The following is a 17,202-nucleotide window of genomic DNA, read 5'->3' on the forward strand; positions in this document are numbered from 1 at the left end:
ACATAATTTATTGATCACCTGTGTGACATGACCCTTTACTAATTGTTGGAAGTATAGCTAGAACTTACAGTTTCGTTGGGGAAAAAGATAATGATACAAGATAATGACAAAGATAATTAAATTATACAAGATAATTACAAATCATGGTGAGGTCAAGAAAACAGGGCATAATGATAGAGAGTAATTTCTGAGCATATATTAATATAAGGTTATTAGGAAAGGATTCTCTGAAAAAAAGAAATGTTTAGCTGAAATCTAAAATATGTGAAAGAGGAAGTCAATAAAAAGCCAAGAAAATAGTTTACCAGGCAGAAGGAATAGCAAGTGCAAAGTTCCTGGAGCACAAAGTTCCTGAAGCACAAAAAAGCTTGATGTATGCAGGGTACAGAAAGGAAACCAGTCTGGTTGGAGTTTAGTGTGGTAGGAGATGATACAGCCAAGAAAGGTAGAATCCAGGTCAAATCCAATCCTTGATTTGTAAGGGTAAGGATTGTGGATTTTGTTCTCAAACAAGGAGAAATCATTCATAGGTTTTAAGTGGGGGGAATTAAATAATAGGTTTTGTGACTTAAAAATATGGTAGATGAATTTTCCATATTTCTAAAGCACATCTCTCCACCTTTGCCCTAGATCAAGGATGTCAAGTTGTCCTCTCTAGTGGATTTTCCCCAGCAACACACAAGTATGCTGTTTTTTTCCTACCATCTTAAAAAAAAAAAAAAAAACAACTCTCAATCCCTCTTCCCACTTTAGTTACCATCTTATTTCCCTCATTTACTTTACATTATAAAGAAGAGAATGACTGAATAGGAGAACATATTTGCAAATAACATATCCGATAAAGGGTTAGTATCCAAAATATATAAAAAAAACTTAAATAACACAACACCAAGAAAAACAAATAATCCCATTAAAATATGGGCAGAAAATATGAATAGACATTTCTCCAGAGAAGATGTAGAGATGACCAACAGACACATGAAAAGATGCTTAACATTACCCATCATAAGGGAAATGCAAATCAAAACCACAATGAGATATCACCTCACACTTGCTAGAATGGCTAAAATCAAAAACACAAGAAACAAGTGTTGGTGAGGATGTGGAGAAAAAGGAATCCTTGTGCACTGTTGGTGGGAATGCAAACTGGTGCAGCCACACTGGAAAACAGTAGGGAGTTTTCTCATAAAGTTAAAAATATGAATACTATATGATCCAATAATTCCACTACTTCGTATTTACCCAAAGAATATGAAAACACTAATTTGAGAAGATACATGCACCCCTATGTTTATAGCAGCATTATTTACAATAACCAAATTATGGAAGCCACCCAAGAGTCCATCGATAGATGAATGATAAAGAAGTGATATATATATAATGGAGTATTAACCATAAAAAAGAATGAAATCTTGCCATTTGCAACATCATGAATGAATCTAGAGGATATAATGCTAAGTAAAATAAGACAGAAAAAGACAAATACCATATGATTCCACTCCTATGTGGAACTTAACAAACAAAGCAAATAAAGAAGAGACAAACCAAAAAACAGACTCTTAACTATAGAGAACTAACTGATGGTTACCAGAGGGGAGGTGAGGGGGGAGTGAAATGGGTGATGGGGATTAAGGGTACCCTTATCATGATGAGCTCTGAGTAATGAATAGAATTGTTGAATCAAGGTATTGTACACCTGAAACTAATATAACACTGCATGTTAACTATATTGGAATTAAAATCAGAAAAGAAATGACTTGAAAAAGTTGTACTCTCTGATTGCAGTTTATCTACTTCCATTCTCTCTCTCTTTAATTGAATCATAGTTGACACACAATGTTATATTAGTTTCAGGTGTGCAACATAGTGATCCAACAATTCTATACATTACTCAGTACTCACCATGTTTAGTCACCATATAACAGTATTACAATATTGTTGACTGTATCCTTTATGCTGTACTTTCCATTCCTGTGGAAAGTACATTTCATTTTATAACTGGAAATTTATACCTCTTAATCCCCTTCCCTCATTCTCTCTTAATCTCACTCTGAATAGACTTTCAATTGCACCATTCTACAGAAACTACTCTTTATTGTGGTCATCAGTGACATCACTGAAACTACTTTGTCTGTTCTCAATCTTCACCTCAGTTGACCTGTCAGCGCCCTTTGCCACTCTTTATGCCATCTCCTTCTGGAAATATCTTCATGATTGGCTACCAGGATACCACATTCTCCTGGTATCCCTCCTACTTTTCAGGATCTTCAGTCACTTTTGATGGTTGTTTCTCATTCTCTAAATTTTGGCATCTCCTCTTCTCTGTGCTGTCTGTACTCCCTCAATTATTTGGTCCATTCTCATGGCTTTTAAGTATCCTCTATATTCTGAAGTCTCTCACATTTATATCTCCATCTTGAACCTCTAACCCTGAATTTCAGACCCACATATACAACTGTCTACCTCACACCTCTGATGTCTAATAGACATCTCAAACTTAACCTGTTAAAAACATAACTCCCACTGTCCATCCCCCACCCCCCAACATAAAGCAACAGTTTCCTTTCTATCAGTGGTAGCTTGATTATTTCAGTTGCAAGGGTCAAAAACTCGAGGTCATTTTTGATGCCTTTTCTCTTTCTTCATCCAATTTTTTTTTTTAAGTGAGAGAGCATGCATGCACGCTAGCAGAGGTGGGGGAGGTGGGCAGAGGGAGAGAGAGAGAGAGAGAATCTCACGACCCTGAGATCATCTCCTGAACCAAAATCAAGAGTCAGAGGCTTATCCAACTGAGCCACCCAGGTGCCCCTCTTCCTCCAATTTATTGACAAAATATACTCACAGTCTCACTAGTTATTTTACCTCCACTGCTACTATCCTAAAAAAAAAACACCATCCTGTCTTGCTTGCGTGCTTATAATTGGCTCCTAGTAGATCTCTCTGGTTTTGTGTCATCCTAAATATATTCCAAATATAGCAGTCATAGTGTTATTTTTCAAACAAGATTCTTATATCAACCATCTCCTTGGAGAAGAGTGGCTTTAGTGGCTGAATGGCTTCCTCCAGCACTCAAAAGCCAACATTTTTTGTTTTTTGTTTTTCTGTAAGTTAGAATGCCATGCATGATCTAGCCTTTTTTGAAGTCTCTAAATGCTTGTTTCTCATTCACTTTTCTCCAGCCACAATGGGTTCCTTACTATTTTTCAAATATTCCAGGCATGTGTCTGCCTTAAGGGCTTTGTACTTGCTCTTTGCATTGACTGGACAGTTGTCCACATAGACATTCACATGGATAGTTCACTAATCTGCCGCAAATAGTTATCAGTCATGAAACATTAAGAATATTAAACTAAATGTCTTGATGAAAGACATTAAATCTTTCCACAGAGATTTGACATGGAATTGGTGAAGCAATCATTGAAGAACAGGAACAGCCAAAGGCAACAAACAGTAAGGTTAACACAGATATAAAGGCACCAGGTGTCTAATACCTCTACTACTAGGAATAACAAATGGAAGGGTTCAGAGTTATCAGACTAATAGCTCAGGGGAGTGGCTATGGAGTTGAGGCTCAGACTTCTGAAGACGGTGCACTGATCTTCTGGTTTGGGGACCTTAGGAGCTCAGAAAAGGAGTCCTGCAAGATTTGGTCTCCTATCTCAGAGGAAGGACCGTTGCCCATCTGCATTGACGCCTCAGTTTGATCCAGTGAGGTGCCTGGAGAACTGGGACCTGGATCACTGAGAAGGGAATGTTCAGGGGTTAGAATGAGATTGATTCTGAAAGTGCCAGTTAAAATTGAAGACTGGAATCAACTCTTTCTTTCAGGGTGAAAGGGTCATTTCTAGAGTGATGCCAACAGGAACAGAAAGCAAATAGGAAAAAAGAAATCCCTCCTTTCCTCCTGCCACATTCTGGTCTCCTTCTAGTGAACTTTACTGAAAGAAATGGTAAGAAGACAGCTGACAATGGAGAAATATAGTTTACAGAGTCCCAACCATCAATATGCAGAATATAGAATCAGAATCACTTCATTTCTGGACTCTATTTACAGAATGTCTGATTCAGTGGATCCAAGTAAGCACCAAAATCTGTATTTCTAAGGTATCCAATTGATTCTGAAGTTCAGCTAGATGTGAAAACCACTGATGGAGAACAAATGCTTCATTTTGTAGTGAGGAAACTGAGCAAGAGAAGTGAAAGTTCTTATGGTTTGTGATGGTTCATTTTATGTGTCAACCTGACTGGGCAGTTGGGTTTCCAGATATTTCTGGGTGTTTCTGTGAGGATTTTGGGGGATGAGTTTAATATTGAAATTGGTAGACTAAATACAACAGATTGCCCTCAATTATATGGATGTGCCCCTAGATCAGTTGTTCCATATAGGCCCAGATACAACAGAAAAGCTGAGCTCTCCTCAAATAAGAGAAAACTCCTCCTCCCTGTCTTTGAGCTGGGACATTGGTTTTTTCCTACCTTTAAACTGGAACTGACACATCAGCTCTTCCTGAGTGTCAAACCTGAAGGGTTTGGGACTAAATCTACACCATTGGCTCTCCTGGTGGTCAGTTCTCTATACTTGGACTGGAACTATACCATTGGTTCTCCTGAATCTCCAGCCTGCCAGATGCAGATATTGGGACATGTCAGACTCTGTGGTTCACATTAGCTTGAATGTAAACATAATCATGTATATTAGATTATAGTGATGCATTGTATTTTTCCCAAATAATTAGGAGATGGCCAGTAAGGTACCACAAAACTGAGTACTTAACCCAGTGATGTCTATTTAATTACTAAGGTTCTGAAAGAGCAAGATAATAATAAATTGATAAACTATGGGAATTATATAAAGCTTATAAGTGATGCAGCTGATAGCAAAGGGAAATAATGGGATAAATATACCTGCAGGGGTTTTTATTTATTCAGAATTCAGAATTTATTCAGAACAAAGTAGATTCAATATGAAAAAATTCCCATATCAATGTAGTATGAAATTAAAAAAAAATTCCAGTAAGATATAAGCAGCCTTACACCCGGATATGAATGTCCTTTTTTTTGTGACTGTGGAAGCCTACTTTTCCTGTGTTTAACAAGCAGATCTGGTGGGGAATAATAATATTTCTTCAGCATAAAGCACTGTCCTAAATCTTTAGGATTTAGTTTTTTAAAAATACCCCAGACCCTTGATCAAAAGAACAAAATCAACACCAATGAAAGGGACTCTAAATTTACCCTAGCCTCCATACATAGGACAGTTATTAAACTGAGTATTGGTTAGAATACCAATGGAGAATAATTAGAATAATTGTATTTTAACATTAAGATACAAATCTGGGAATATCTGATTACGTCTCTTCCTGATTGCTTCTCTTCTCCCAAATGTATTAAATATCTGGTTCCTTCTCTTTCCCTCAAATATATTAAAATATAAACCATTTTTATTAAACGTGCTATTTCTTCTCAAAGAAAACAAAGATAGTTCTTGGTGTTACAAGCCCTTGAGAAATTTTCCTTGAATTTCATACACTATTGTTATTCTACTGACAACAATAAGCAGAAAAACACATGCACAGGACTTTGCATGACATCTGCTGGTTAAGGGTGTACATGATGCAAAAGCTCATTTTTCTTTTTTTCCAAATACATCACTGGATAACTTCCCCAAGGCTACCCATGAAAGGACAATACCCACAGGAATGGGAGGATCCCTTTCACCCAAAGTGTCCCACAGATCCATTCTTTAAACCCTAAGATTTCATTTTACACAAACATTAATAAATTAGAAAAGACAGTCTGATTGGAACATCCTAATCTCACCTTTATTATCTCATTATTTCTTGAGTAACACAGAAGGTCTGTGATAAGGTTGACAACTCATAAGAGATCAGTAGTGATCTGAGAGTCAGAGATCTGACTGTGATCTGAGAGTGATCTGAGTCTTCATCAACCCAAAATATTTAACATTACTTTAAATTTTACTATTAGAAGATTATAACTTCCCTCTATTAGTATGTAAATAATTTATACATTTGCAAGATTTGCAACATAATTTGAATTACTTCTGTGCTGATAACTCTCCATTTGCCTCAGATCCAGTCTCTGAACTCTGCAACCCCAAATATTGACCACAGCATGCTGCATCACTCAGGTTCCCTTGCTGGCTGGCTTCTTAATTGGTCTGGCCAGTGGGAGGCACCAGCATGAGAACAGGTGTCAGAAGGAGGTAGATAGTCATGGTATTTTCCTTACTGCCTCCCTGTTTGAGTGCTGTGCATTTGGCAGGAGCTGTGTCTCTCCATGAGAATAGCTCCTATCCAAAGCGTATTTCTTCAGGGTTTAGGAACGTGTCATTGTTAGTTCTGAGTCCCCCCACCATCCTTTGATATTCCCATAGCTTTAATCATGCCTCTTTAAGTAGTGGCTTTAATAAAGGCTCTTTATTTATACCCTATCTTTATTTGCCTGGACCTTTAATGATTTCTTTCTTTTTTTAGGATTTTATTTATTTATTTGAGAGAGAGCGAGCGCATGAGCAGGGGGAGGGGCAGAGGGAGAGGGGGAAGCAGGCTCCTTGCTGAACAGGGAGCCCAATGCAGGGCTCGATCCCAGGACCCCGAGATCACGACCTGAGTTGAAGGCAGATGCTTAACCAACTTAGCCACCCTTGTGCCCCTAATGATCTCTTTCTAAAGGAGACCCACCTTATATTAAGGGGAAGAAGCAAAAGGAGGGGAGGAGGAGCATAAGAAGGATGAAGGGCAATAAAGGGTCAAGAGGCTACAAGGGTGGACACCATACTGGTTTATTTGGGCCTGGGCATTCCCGAAATAACAACATCTGGTTATGTGAAAGTCCCTACCATTCAAATCAATATTCTGTGTCTGGGGTAATTTTTGTGTATTGCTCTGTTAGAACTTAAGCTCTCTGAGAGCATGGTAGTTTTGGGGGTTTTTTCTTTGTTGTTGTTGCTTTCTGACTGTTTTGTCCACAAATAACCAAACATCTAGAGCTGAGCATATAGTAACTGGGTTATTGTTTGAAGGCATAAGTTAATAGATGGATGGATGGTTGGATGGATGGATGGATGGATGGATGGATGGATGGATGAATAATCATTGACCGATTCTCTGTTTTCTTTAAATGGCCTGCATATCCTTGGTTACTATCCTGATTGTTTTTTGAGGTCACGGTGGTATTCATTAAGGTTGTATTCAAGAAAAACAGGAGACTCTGAAGAAATGTGCTGTAGTAGGGAAGGGTTCTACTTAAATACATTTAACCTAAATACATTGTATAGCAATAAAGAAACAAATTAAGCTTCCTGGTTATTGCAAAGATTAAAAACTTGCTTATATATTCATTACAACAAACATTTTTATGAAGACAATTGAATCTCTATTCTGTCTTTTGAATGAGTACTTCTCTATGTTTCCATTCATGTATTTAATAGGATACAGCAGAATATAATGGTGACAAGCAGCGATGTGCTAATAAGTGTTTAAAACTGTCCCTCCAGGAACAAAACATAAAAGCCAATTTATACCATTTGTTGATTTCTGTGGTGTAAATACTCCCACTAAACCCATAGTTTTATATTGCTGCCTTAGCAATTTCCTTCCCACACTGCATCTCATTGACCCTGCTTCTGTTTTTACTTCTCTTTCTCTGACTACAGGTGGGAAAGATTCTTTACTTTTAAGGATTCATGTGAATGGAATGACCCACCTGGATAAACTAGGATAATCTCTCCAGCATCCTTAACTTTAATGACATTTTCCAAGTCCTTTTTGCCATGTAATGTATTTACAAGTTTCAGGGATTAGGATATGGACAACTTTGGGACACCATTATTCTGTCTACAACACCCACTACAAAGCCAGCTTCAAGCTGCTGATATGACATCAATTGGCCACAAAATTCCTGAAAACTTAATAATCAGCTTGTGAGCCAGAAGGAACTAGTTTTTCTATCAGAACTTTGCTATCTTAACCCTGCAGTAAACCAACTATGTAACTGAGCAAGTTACTTCTACATATCTCACTCCTTATCTGTATAATGACAATGAAAAAAGTATTATTTCACTGGTTATTTGTAAGAATTTACAGCAATAGAGATAATACATGTAATTAGAAAATGCAAGTACTTGATATATGTTAACTTTTATTTTTACATTTGTATCATTTTTTCATTTCATCACTGAGATTAGGAGAATAAATGTTCCTTATCACAGTGAACTAAAATATTAAAGCCTCATGTATATAGTGATCAAGGCTCAAAGCACTTGTTTTCTTCCCAAGGCACAAGTAATTTATGTTCATAATAATTATTCTAAAATGTATCAAGAGGCTCATGGGTCTTCTGAAATTTTAAAGAAAGATGCAATCAACTTGGCAGTGTTGAGTTACTTCTACTTTGTACTAACCAAGTTCTTGGATACACTGTTATTAGAATTTTCTAGGAACTAGAATATCAAGATTTAAGAAGAGCAAAGGACCCTAAAGTACACAGTAAATTTGGAATAAAATTGTAGTGCACTATAACCTTGGAAGAGAGAACAAACTAGCTCCTTTGGAGTCTACTCCTCTCAGTTTAGACATGGGGAAACATCAAGGAGGGGCTGAAGGAGCCAGGAAAGAAATCTCTTCTAGGTTCTACAAAATTCTGACAAAGCATTATCCTGAGCAAAGGCTAAGTTACAACATTTTGCATATTTGACAAGAGGTCAGAGAAATCACCCTATGTTTTTCTCAAGCCTTCTGACCAAATAAAAATTCCTTAAGGATTTTTCTCAAATATCCCAAATATTCCATATCTTTGGAGCCATCACAAGCCTGCCAGATGGGACAAAATTCACTCATTCATTTACTTAATTGTCCAACAAATATTTATTATGAAGATGCAGAAATTATTCATAAAAGAAGCCAGAATAGGACAAAGCATGTATGAGGCCCAGATGGGATATGCAAGTTTGCATGCTACTCCAGCTGGTTCCTAAATCCATTTGATCCAAATGTAGAGAATAGTTTCTGAGTTACCTAAGGTCATGGCGTGCTATGGGCATTGATTCTCTGCTTATTCCATGTGATGGATATAGAAATACATGGACGAGGCATTCCTGATCCCTAAAAGTTTATGATTGATGTGGGAAAAATATGAGAAATGTCTTCCCGGGCAATCTAAGTCATGTTAAAGGAAAAGTCCAGTAATCATAAAATTTGAAAAGGTCAGTAAGATTCATCTAACGATTCATGAATTGAGAAGCATCCAGTCTAGAAAATAAAAAAGAGCTTCAAAGAGTGGTACAAGGTGAGAGAATGTTATAGACCAACGTGAGCAGGAACCAGGAAGTTATCCTGGGTATTTGCTGATCGGTTAAAACAAGGTTACTTCCCACATATGGTGCAGAGGGAAGTCTGGGATGGGGTCAGGTAACTTGTGCTGAGCAGGCAAGCCTGATTGGTTGGGGTAGGCCTTCCTTTTTTGGGAGAGCAGAACATAGACTCTTAATTTCTTCTGGTCTGTGATGTGGGGCTTAACATAAGTGAGTCTATCTTGGGTCCAGTCTGGACATTAACAATAATAACAAATAAGTGATCTAAAAAAAAAAAAAAATCACAAGGCAGCATATGGTTAAACAGAGAAACCGCTGATAGAGACAAGTATAATGAGTTCAGAGGAGATCACTGTGTTTGGAAAAGCCATAAAGGAGTGAAGATTTGAGAAATATTTCATTTGGCTGGAGGTCAGAAGGGAAGAGAGTTTATTGCAGGTAGAGATGATTAGCATGTGCTATATGTGACATGTTTGCAGGATGGTGAAGAGAATAATTGGATGACCTCTCCTTTCATTAAGAATTTTCCACTTCCAACCTGGGATAATAGATTTTCATTTCAATTGTCTCAACACTTTCCAGCTTTTCTTTCTTTTTTTTTAATTATTATGTTATGTTAGTCACCATACATTACATCATTAGTGTTTGATGTAGTGTTCCATGATTCATTGTTTGCGTAGAACACCCAGTGCTCCATGCAGAACGTGCCCTCTTTAATACCCATCACCAGGCTAACCCATCCCCCTGCCCGCCTCCCCTCTAGAACCCTGTTTGTTTCTCAGAGTCCATAGTCTCTCATGGTTCATCTCCTTCTCCGATTTCCCCCTTTCTTATGAAAAAAAAAATCAGAAATAAAAAGAAAAATCATATTCATAAGAAACATAGTTTTTATTTTTCTCATGTGTGGGCTTTCTTGGTGTGGCCTCTACTTAAAATCTATTATTATTATTTTTTAAATTTCTATCCTCTACTAACAGTGTAAGATAAAGGAACCCTAAATTCTAACTTCCTGCCCAGATTTTAGGAATGCCAGATGTCAGAAAACAGGACAGTCTGCTGGAGGGAGGTTTCCACATCAAAAAACCTAGCTGTGTCATTATTCTATTTCCTTTTAGGCTCTTTGTACTGTTTCATGTCATTTCAGTGTGAAAAACAAAGTGTCTTAACAACAATATACAGATAAAGAGGATTTAAAATATTTTTACTGTTTTTCTGAGTTTTTTCATAAGTTTTATATCTATAATTATAATTATACTTTCCAGAATTCATTCTGCATTGAACCTAATATATGTCTCAGCATAACATGGTGATATGGTAAACATATATCAGATTAATCAGTTTACCAACAACCTTTATTTCCAAGGCAAAGATTAACTGTGATTCCTCTCCCATGTGGTAAAGAGGCTTCTTCCTTCTCTCCCTGATTGTTGTTGTTGTTATTTGAGTATAGTTGATACACAATGTTACAATAGTTTCAAGTGTACAATATGGTGATTGGGCAAGTTTATACATTATGCTCTGCTCCCCACAAGTGTAGCTACCATCTGTCACCATACAACCTATTACAATACCATTGACTATATTCCTTATGCTGTACCTTTTATTCTTATGACATTCATTCCATAACTGGAAGCCTCTACCTCCCACTCCCTTTCACCCATTTTTTTCCCATTCTCTCACTCCCCTCTGGCAACTATCAGTTTGTTCTGTGTACTTATAGGTCTGATTCTGCTTTTTTTTTTTTTAATTTATCTGTTGGTTTTTTTAGATTCCACATATTAGTGAAATCATGTGGTATTTGTCTTTCTCAGTCTGACTTATTTCACTTAGCATAATACACTTTAGGTCTATCCATGTTGTTGCAAAGGGCAAGATCTCATCCTTTTTTATGGCTACATAATATTCGTGTGTGTGTGTGTGTGTGTGTGAGTGTATAACATCTTCCTTTTCCATTTGTCCATCAATGGACACTTGGGTTGCTTCCATATCTCAGCTATTGTGAATAATGCTACAATAAACATAGAGATGCATCTATCTTTTCAAATTAGTGTTTTGTTTTATTTGGATAAATACCAAAATTAGTGAAATAACTAGATCACATGGCAAATATATTATTAATTTTTTGAGGAAACACTGTACTCTTCCACAGTGGCTCTGCCAATTTACATTCTAACAGTGTACGAGGGTTTCTTTTTCTCCACATTCTCGCTAACTCATTATTTCTTGTCTTTTTGATTTTATTTATTTTTTATTTATTTTTTTTTTTTAAAGATTTTATTTTTATTTATTTGTGAGAGAGAGAATGAGAGACAGAGAGCATGAGAGGGAGGAGGGTCAGAGGGAGAAGCAGACTCCCTGCTGAGCAGGGAGCCCGATGCGGGACTCGATCCCGGGACTCCAGGATCATGACCTGAGCCGAAGGCAGTCGCTCAACCAACTGAGCCACCCAGGCGCCCGTCTTCTTGATTTTAGCCATTCTGACAGGTGTGAGGTGATATCTCATTGTGGTTTTGATTTGCATTTCCCTGGTGATGAGTAGTATGGAACATCTTTTCCTGTGTCTGTTAGCCATCTGTATGTCTTCTTTGGAGAAATGTCTGTTCAGGTTCTCTGCCCATTTTTTAATCAGATTGCTTGGGGGTTTTTAGGTGTTGAGTCGCATAAGTTCTTAATATTTTTTGGATATTGACCCCTTATCAGATATATCATTTGCAAATGTCTTCTACTATTCAGTCAGTTACCTTTTTTTGCTGCTGTTGATGGTTTCCTTTGCTGTGCAAAAGCTTTTTATTTTGATGTAGTCCCAGGAGTTTATTTCTACTTTTGTTTCCCTTGCCTTAGGAGACACATCTAGAAAAATGTTGCTATAGCCAATATCAGAGAAATTACTGCCTGTTCTCTCTTCTGGGATTTTTATGGTTTCAGGTCTCACATTTAGGTCCTTAATTCATTTTCAGGTTATTTTTGTGTGCAGTGTAAGGAAGTGGTCCAGTTTCATTCTTTTGCAAGCAGCTGTCCAGTTTTCCCAACACAATTTACTGAAGAGACTGTCTTTCTCTCTCTGATTCTTTAGTTCTAAAAGAGTAAGTTACTTTGCTGGGAGCAACTAGCCTGCTCCCACACCCAGAAGCCACAGGCAGAGAACCTGATAGATTTTATTGGTATTCTCAGTGAAGTATTAAAAGAAAACTCTGAAATAATGAGGGCAGAGGTCTGGTCATGTCTGGTTTTGTTTACTGTTCTATCCTTAGGACCTAGCATAATATATGCCTTAAAGTAGACATTTAAATAATATATGCTGAATGAAAGAATTAACGAATGAAACTTCTTGAGAAAAGAATCTTTTCCAAATTGTTGAAGTCACAGCATCTGGCACTAAATCTGACTCTGTGCTGGTTGGTATTCAATGATTAATTTAATGGAAAAACAATCATGAATGACTGACTAAATGAATGAATAAAATGATCTCCATTAAAAAAATGCACAGCTGTTCAAAAGGCATGGATACTACCTTTATTTTCTTCTGATATTTTGTCTAAGAGAAAAGATATCCAAAAATTTTAATCTGTCTGTGGACTCTGTCATCTTAATATACCCAAATGGATACATTCTCATTTGGCCCGGTGATCAGAGTACTATGGAAGGCCCAGGCTACAAACTGATGAATGGGGAAGTACTACCCATTGACACTTGCAACCTGTGCAGGACAAGATCGGCTCTGTATCTGTTACTGTTGCTCATGATGCCAGTGTCATCACAGGGACACTTACTGAATTTTCAGCTGCCAAGAAACGTATGTTGGCAGATTACAGGGAGAGATGGATGTGTTTTCAAGCATGTCTCTGGTGTTCAATTGTTAGATTAATGAATGAGCAGACATGTCTTCTAAGAAAGAAAAAAAATGGTAGAGTGGAATGTCCTTCTCCACATCCATCAGTTTCATGTTTCTGCCAGAGCTCAGGGCAGGGCGCACTCCTGTTCCTACCTACTTAGCTTCAGCATTGATCCAAGTGCTTCCTACTGGATAGAAATCACCATTCAATTGTAGTGCCCTTCATAGTTGGTCATAAGTTCTCTGTACCATGACTTCCAATTTCTAGGAAGATCCTGTCCAGAAATGATGTCTCTTATAAAAGCATTGACATTTAGATTTTAAACTACTCAAAAACATTTTCCCTGATCCCTGAGCAGACACTAATTGCACTCCTTCTCTATCTGTGGAAAACTAAAGTAGAGGTATTTTAATTCTCCCATACTAGAATATGATCTTCTTGAGGACAAAAACTGATGTATTCATCTCTTTGTGCCTGCAAATAGTAGATGCTCAATAAATGTTTGTTGATTAGTGTGACAGATGGATGGATGGAGAGAGAGATGGACAGATGAGAGGGGCCTGCAAATAACAGAGCCAAGTAGCCCTCCATATGGAGAAGGTGAGGATAAATTTCATTTATTTGCCCTAGGTCCTAGAGATGTAGAGATAAATAAAACATCTCTCTAATTCTCCAATAGCTTACAATCTAGCTGATAACTGATGTGATGGAGATTTTGCTCACTCATTAGCCTTCCACAAATATTTCCTATAAATGGAAATTCTAAAAATATTTTGGAGAATTTGTATCTGGTTGGTGATTACAGCAGCATCTTTCTCAGCCAGGAGTAAGTAAGGTGGCAGGTGAGGTGAGATTGGAAGGTAATTGACTGCCTTTGGCCTCAGGATGAACCATACTTAAATTGGCATATATGGTAAGTCAGAGGTGTTTCAGAGCTTTTCCAGAAATCAGGCCTGGGATCATTGCCAGGCTAACCTAAAATGTTTTTTTAAATTTGAAAGATTGACATTTGGTATCTCTTTTCCAATAAAGAGTATCCTATACTATACAATCGAAATTTTTACTATGTTTATCTAATTTTTTTTGTTTTTTTCCATCAACAATGATAATAATGGTAATATGTTTTCACTCACAATTTTTTTTTTATCTAGAAGTTGAGTTTTTGTGTGTTTCATAACAGATTTTGGTGAACTGTGGTCAACTAATCTTCAACAAAGCAGGAAAGAATATCCAAAGGGAAAAAGATAGTCTCTTCAAAAAATGGTGTTGGGAAAATTGGACAGCCACATGCAGAAGAATGAAACTGGACCACTTTCTTACACCATACACAAATTAGATGAAAGACCTAAATGTGAGAAAGGAATTCATCAAAATCCTAGAGGAGAACACAGGCAGCAATCTCTTTGACCTCAGTTGCAGCAACATCTTGTTAGACACTTCTCCAAAGTCAGGGGAAACAAAAGCAAAAATGAACTATGAGACTTCATCAGGATAAAAAGCTTTAGTACAGTAAAGAAAACAATCAACAAAACTAAAAGGCAACCTATGGAATGGGAGAAGATATTCACAAATGACATATCAGATAAAGGGCTAGTATCCAAAATCTATAAGGAACTTACCAAACTCAAAACCCCAAAAACACAAAAATCCAGTTAAGAAATGGCATGAAGACATGAATAGACATTTCTCCAAAGAAGCCACACAAATGGCTAAAAGACACATGAAAAGATGATCAACATCACTCATCATCAGGGAAATACAAATCAAAACCACAATGAGATACCCTCACACTTGTCAGAATGGGTAAACTTAAGAACTCAGGAAACAACAGATGTTGGCAAGAATGTGGAGAGAGGGTAACCCTCCTACACTGTTGGTGGGAATGCAAACTGGTGTAGCCACTCTGGAAAACAGTATGGAGTTACCTCAAAAAGTTAAAAATAGAACTACCCTATTACCCAGCAATTGTACTACTAGATATTTATCAACGGATACAAAAATAGTGATTCAAAGGGGCACATGCACCCAAATGTTTATAGCAGCAATGTCCACAATAGCCAAAATATGGAAAGAGCCCAGATATCCATTGACAGATGAATGAATAAAGAATATGTGATACATATGTGCAATGGAATATTACTCAGCCATCAAAAAGAATGAAATCTTGCCATGGCATCAACGTGGATGGAACTAGAGGGTATTATGCTAAGTGAAATAACTCAGAGAAAGACAAATACCATATGATTTCACTTATATGTGGAATTTAAGAAACAAAACTGATGAACATAGGGGAAGGAAAGGAAACATAAAATAAGATAAAAACACAGACAGAAGCAAACCATAAGAGACTTAACTATAGGAAACAAACTGAGGGTTACTGGAGGAGAGACAGGTGGGGGATGGGGTAATTGGGTGATGGGCATTAAGGAGTATACTTAATATAATGAGCACGGGGTGTTACATGCAAATGACGAATCACTAAATTCTACCCCTGAAACTAGTAATATACTATATGTTAACTAAATTGAATTTAAATAAAATAAAGATTGTTGTGAAAATATATGAAAACCACCAAAAAGGGGGGTGCCTGGGTAGCTCAGTTGGTTAACAGTCTGCCTTCAGCTCAGGTCATGATCCCAGGGTCCCGATATTGAGCCCCCATCGGGCTCCCCGCTCAGTGGGGAGCCTGCTTCTCCCTCTCCCTCTGCCATTGCCCCTGCTTGTGTTCTCTCTCACACACACATTCTCTCTCTCAAATAAATAAATAAATAAATAAATAAATAAATAAATAAATAAAATCTTTTTAAAAAAAAAAAAGAAAACCACCAAAAAGGGCAGGCCTACCATCTGCCACCTTTCAAAATGTCTGAATTTGCCCATAGAAATCTATATATTTTAATATTTAAGTTTTTCAGACTTTCAGAGCCCCCTTGTGAGAGTGATAACATTTATTAGTGCCAAATAGTCTTCAAATTGAATTTTCCAGGTATATGACACCTGAGCCATCATGGCATTATCATTCTCTGTTCTTTACCCTTAAACAGCTCATATGGCCTCAGAATCCTCAGGACAGGTTCCTGGGCAGCTATCACAATGGGACCGGAATTGGCCTACGAAATGATACCTATTTGCTGTCCCAGCTCTAAGCAGATTTAGTAAGAGCTAGCAGAGATCAAGATATTCATCTGCTTTGATCTTAATATAAGATAGTGCAAGTAATCACAGAAAAAAAATCCCTCTGACAGTTTTGGTATTATTAATGATCCAAATCTTAAAGTCACTCTAAAGAAAAATATAGCTGTAATATGGGCTTCTTAACACTTGAGAGAAATTAGTAGTATAAAATTAAAGAAAAGCACAAAGAAACATTCATCTTCATAGGAATTGATTTTGTGAATAAATGCTTCATATTCATTTTGAACATTGTCATACAGGAACCCAAGGGAACTGAAGAAAGACATATGCTCTGTCCTAATGAAGCTTCCAATCGTAGAGAAAGTTCTGCTGTTGAACTATGGAAGTATAAAGCACTGTTAAGGAACTCCGTAAAAATATAGACCCGGGACAGAGAAATGAAGAATTTTTTTCAATAAATTGGCAAATAGCATGGCATTGTATAGACACTTCATGGTTTTAATGAAGTGTTTCCCAAGCCTCATTTATTCCCATACTGCCTTCATATTTTTATCATTTATGTATACAACCTACATAATTATTTGAGGTTTAAAATAAAACTGTTTATTTTAAAATATTTTATTTTTGAATAGTTTTAGGTTTATTAGAAAATTGTGAAGATGGTACAGAGTTCCCATATACCCAATGTCCCCTATTGTTGACATCTTTTATTAGTATGAAACACTGTCACAATTCATGCACTATTACTCATATATTACTATTAACTGAAGGCTTTAGTTTATTTGGAAATAGTTTTTACTTACTGTTCTTTTTATGTTACTGTATCCCATCCACAATCCCACAGTATGTTTAGTCATCATATCCCCCTAGGCTGCTCCTCTTGGCTACTATAGTTTCTCA

The sequence above is a fragment of the Leptonychotes weddellii genome, chromosome 2 (assembly GCF_054177405.1).
Source record: "Leptonychotes weddellii isolate Sample4059 chromosome 2, ASM5417740v2, whole genome shotgun sequence".
Lineage (NCBI taxonomy): Eukaryota > Metazoa > Chordata > Mammalia > Carnivora > Phocidae > Leptonychotes > Leptonychotes weddellii.